The sequence below is a fragment of the Antennarius striatus genome, chromosome 11, assembly GCF_040054535.1.
Source record: "Antennarius striatus isolate MH-2024 chromosome 11, ASM4005453v1, whole genome shotgun sequence".
NCBI lineage: Eukaryota > Metazoa > Chordata > Actinopteri > Lophiiformes > Antennariidae > Antennarius > Antennarius striatus.
The window spans coordinates 23607501-23612500 of NC_090786.1; the positions used below are offsets into that span (position 1 = coordinate 23607501).

The following is a 5000-nucleotide window of genomic DNA, read 5'->3' on the forward strand; positions in this document are numbered from 1 at the left end:
ACAGTGCCATCTAGCCTACCAAGTACACTCACTTTTTACTCAAGCGTAAACATTTTTCAAAGCGTTGACAGATCATCGCATGATCACATGCTTGTGATCGCACCGCATTATTTTTGAACAACATTGGGGAGATGCACCGTTCCTGGAGCTACTGCAATACCAGGTCGATGCGTGGAGAGGATGGAGCAAGCTCCTGTTCCATCTCCCTGTTCCAAAAATCAATTTAATATATAGTCCCCGGGTAGGGGACATATCAGATATTAAACTGATAAGAACAGATTTTTTGTTTTGAAAACGTTTATTGACACTTAGTTCATTTGTTTCATTTCAGTCACATTTCATTTTTTCATCCACAACTTCTTTTTCATATAAATATTTCTCTGTACAAGTCAATAAATATTATCGATCATAAAATCATACAGATAAAAACAGTCATGGGTAAAAAGGATTTCAGTTCATTTTAAAAAATAAAATGTGCCAAAAATTAAAAGGTGTGTCAAATGTCCATAAAAGTTATAAAAAATACATTAAAAAAGTCCAACCAAAGTCCCGTTTGTACAGGAGCGCAGTGAGTCCCTACCAAGGGTAACTCATCCCGCTCTTCCAAACAGTAGGTCTCTCGGGGTGCCTGTCGAGGCGCTCGGCCGAGATCCCCGCCCTGGTGCTCCTTCCCGCCTGCCTCTCCCGGAGAGCCAGGCCGCTGCTGCCGTGTCCTTTTTAGCGTTGTGGGTCCGGCTCCTCCCTCCGAATGGGCACAGAGGCGATTCTTCTTGGTGGCTGTGTCCTTGGGCGGCCGCTGGCCGCCTCGGCTGCCCTGAGTGTTGCGGCAGCCATTTGGATCACAGCCACGGGGGGGATCTGCATGTGCTTTCCTACCAGCAAATTTCGGGAGGTCCACAAGGCGTCCTTCAAGGCGTTGATGGCCAGCCACTGTTTTGTCCAGTCCCTTTTTGGGACGGGCCTTTGGCTGGCCCCGTAGAGCACCAGCTGTGGTGTGAGGACCTCCTTCGCTGGTAGGTACGGGAATTGCGAGGAGCCGGCCATTTCCCACAGGTCCACGGCAGCGCTGCACTCCCAGAGCAGGTGCCTCACCGACTCCGGCGCGCCGCAACCAGGTCGGGGGCAGGTCGACAGCGTCGACATTCCCCGGGAGTGCATGACGGACCTGACTGGGAGGATCTCGTGTGCCACCATCCATGACAGGTCCCGGAGTCTGTTTGGAAGAGCGGGGTGGTTCACGTTGCGCCAAACCGTGGAGGGCTCGCCGAGTGCAAGCCCGCGCACTGGACTCACTGGTTCCCGCTCCTGTACAACACATAAAAGGGAACGATGGTTAGTTAAAACCTGCACATCTTCCTGCTCCAGGCTAAAATGCTTTAAAAAGGTCTGGATAAAAACATAGGCCGGTGGCAGGTTAAAAGACACTGGAAATTGAAGACTAATCTTTAAAATTTTGAGACGTCTGAGGTAGGACCCCATCCAGAAACGTGTCATGGCTGCCGTTTTGGGGTTTCTGGATGGGGTCATTACTATTTTAATGTGTGTGGCTGTGTATAGTGACATTAAAAAGGCAGAGAGGTCTGGGACTCCTTTTCCTCCTTTGTCCTTAGGTAGCTTCAAGACCTCTCTCCTCAGGCGCTCCCACTTCGATCCCCACAGAAAGTTAAAAATGGCTCGTTCCAGGGCTAAAATAATTCTCCTTGGGGGAATAAAAACAGAACTGACCAATAAAAGCAAAGGTAAAATCACTGCTTTAATGATTAAAACCTTTCCCTCTATTGTCAGTTCCCTCAGTCCCCAGTACCCTAGCCTCTGTCTAACTTTCCCTAAAATGTCTGGCCAATTCGTTCTCCCTCCCCCCTCCTTGTCAAACCTAACCCCCAGAATTTTTTGGTCGGTCTGGGTCACAGTCAGGGGCAGTCCTGTCGTTTCGGTCGCTGTCCATGGTCCGTAAAATTGGGCTTGGGTCTTGTCTCGGTTTAGTTTGGACCCAGAGGCCCGTCCAAACCAGTCTGTCAAGTCCAGGGTCCGGTTGACTGACGAGAGGTCCGTGCATAAAATGTTTATGTCGTCCATGTACAAGACGCATTTGTTCGTCAGTCCCCCGGACCCTGGCACAAAGACCCCGTGGATTCGTTGGTCCCTTCTCAAGATCTGTGCCAGCGGCTCGATGCAAATCGCGTACAGGAGAGGAGATAACGGGCAACCCTGACGGACACCGCAGTTGATTCCTACTGCTTTTGTCAGATGCCCGTTAACCAGGATTTTGCTGCTGATCCCTCTATACAGCAATTCCACCCAAGCTATGAACCTCTCTGGAAGCCCCATTTTTTGCAGTACCTGGAACAGGTACTGGTGCGAGACTCGATCAAAGGCCTTTTCAAAGTCTAAATTTAGGACTATTAGCCGAGTGTTTTCGTCTCTCGCCAGACAAATGGTGTCTCTAATCAGTACGAGGCTGTCGGTGATCTTCCTCCCCGGGATGGCACAGGCTTGATCCGGGTGAATCAAGTCCTCTAAAACCATAGTCAGTCGAGTCGCTAAAATTTTGCTAAAAAGTTTACAGTCGAAATTTAAAAGCGTGATAGGTCTCCAGTTTTTCAGGTTAGTCTTGTCTTTACTCTTGTAGAGTAGAGTCACTATCCCTATCTTAAAACTGTCTGGCAGTCGGTCTAGCTTCTCAAATTCCATAAAAACAGTTAGTAAGTCAGGTGCTAAAATGTCCCAAAAGGTCAAATAAAACTCAAAGGGAAGTCCGTCCTGTCCTGGGGACTTCCCTCTGTTAAAATTTTTAAAACACTTGTGGAGTTCTTCGACGCTAAAATTTTGGGATAAAAACACATTTTCGGTCACCTGACATTCAATGGAATTTAAAACTTCTTGTAGGGTGTCATTAAAAACAGGTTTCTCTTTATACAATTGAGAGTAAAATAATTCTACGTTGTCTTTTATTTCCTCTGTTGTGTGTAAAGTGCGTCCGTCGTCATTTTTTAGTTTTAAAATAGTCCCTCCTTTATTTAAAATCTTTCTAAAAAAATAACGTGTGCACTTTTCACCTTCTTCTGTTTCCTTTTCCCTGCTTCTTAAAATAACCCCTTTACTTTTTGTTTCTGCCAGTAGCGACATTTCTCCTTTAATACTTTTGATTTCATTATTAAAATCAATTCCCTGTTGTGTTAAAATGAAGTAGCGCTGTAGTCTCTTTTGCAGTCCCATCATGCGTCTGTTTTCCCTAACTTTCTTTCTCTTACCTGCCTGCCTAAAGAAAGTCTGGGTCCTTTCCTTCACCATTTCCCACCAGTGCGCACGTGTGGTGTAGAAGTCTTGGAGGGTCTGCCACTCTTTGTACTGCTCCCGGAACTGACTAACTAACTCCCTATCTTCTAAAAGGGAGCAGTTGAGTTTCCACAGACCTCTCCCTACCGTCACACCTGAAGGGAGTGACAGTGTGCAGGACAGCATGAGGTGATCCGAGAAAAAGACAGGGGTTAATCTAGCATCGGTCGGCACCCAATTCCGTATAAAGATATAATCTATGCGAGAGGCTTTGGTGCCGTCACCACTGAACCAGGTGAAGCCCTCCTCTCTGGGATGCATGGCTTTAAAGCAGTCAGTGAGTCTAAAATCCCTGCATAAGCCCTGTAATAAAACCGATGTTTTGTCCAATTTAAAATCTTCCCCTATCCTCTTCCTGTCTTCTTTGTTTAAAACACAGTTAAAATCACCTCCTACAACTAATGGTGCCCTACCTAGCATGTGGGACTGCAGGTCTTCTAAAAAGTCATACCTGTCATTTTTTTCGTTAAAACCATATACATTTAAAAGGTTAAAATCGTGCCCCATAAAAGTCAGGTGTGCTAAAAGTGCCCTACCCTCTTTCACCACGGTGCTGCCCTTCACCAGAACCTGAGGGTTTTTAATTAAAATGGCCACTCCATCATTCTTATTATGGTTGGATCCACTCCAGATCGACGTTTGTGGCCAGGTCTCCTCCCACTGTGTGTATTTTTGTAAAAAAGGTAGGCCACATTCTTGAAGTAAAAACACATCTGACTTAAAAGTGTTAAGAAATGATAAAACACTCTGGGCTCTAACTCGCGACTTCACACTTCTCACATTGATAGTTGAAAAGGTGAGAGTCATGAGTATGTTTTAAAAACAGGTACGACAGTTTAAAAGACTATAAATAATTAAAAGACTACATTTAACACAGGTTTCCTTCTCGTGATGTGAGAGAATCTCATTTCACTATCTCCACACAGTCTGGAGGTGATTCCCGAGATTCTGACCTCCGGAAGCCAATATTCGCTCGTCTCTCCAACGGAGTTGATTGTAGCGCTATATTTAAAAAGGAGCACTGGTTGGGTGAACCGGGGGGGGAGGCTTTGTACCGCTCCTCAGGAGGGCTCTGAGAGTCGAACTCAGCTCTCCCCCTCTTCTCTGAGGCTTCTTCAGCCTCAGAGCTGGACAGTTCGGACGCAGTCCTCTTATTGCTGGGCTGGGTGTCGGGGAGGGGGTTGTCGCTGGACTCGTCTCCCCCCACTGTAATGAGACTCCCTGTGGAGTCCTCATCAGGGGAATCAAGTCCAGCTGCACCCAAGTCCTGGCTCCGCCCACCTGCTTCTTCAGGTCCCTCTACGGGGCGGAGCTCAGGCTCCTCCCCTTTTCCGGCCTCACCGGGCTGTTCTCCTCCAACCGTGGTTGTTGGCGGGAGGTTTGGAACTCCCAGCCCCGCCTCTTCACTTAGCACATTTGCTGCACCTGGGCAGCCATTTTCTACTTGATTGGCTTCAGTCTCCTGTGTTTTCTTAGCCTTAAGTTTGTTGGCAAATGAAAGAGGGCAATCTCTGAAGAGATGTGTATTTGCTCCACAGAGATTGCACTTCCTGCCATTGGTGCATTCTTCAAAGGAATGACCAATTTCTCTGCACTTCCCACAAATTATCTGGTCACACGCCTCGGCCAGGTGCCCATGCTTGCCACATTTGTGGCACAGCTTG

The 5000-nt window shown here is 47.2% G+C and overlaps 1 pseudogene; it reads right to left on the bottom strand.

Moving 5' to 3' along the window:
* Positions 1–126: 126 nt before the first annotated feature.
* LOC137604487 (U2 spliceosomal RNA) lies at positions 127–300 on the bottom strand (annotated as a pseudogene).
* Positions 301–5000: the final 4700 nt, after the last annotated feature.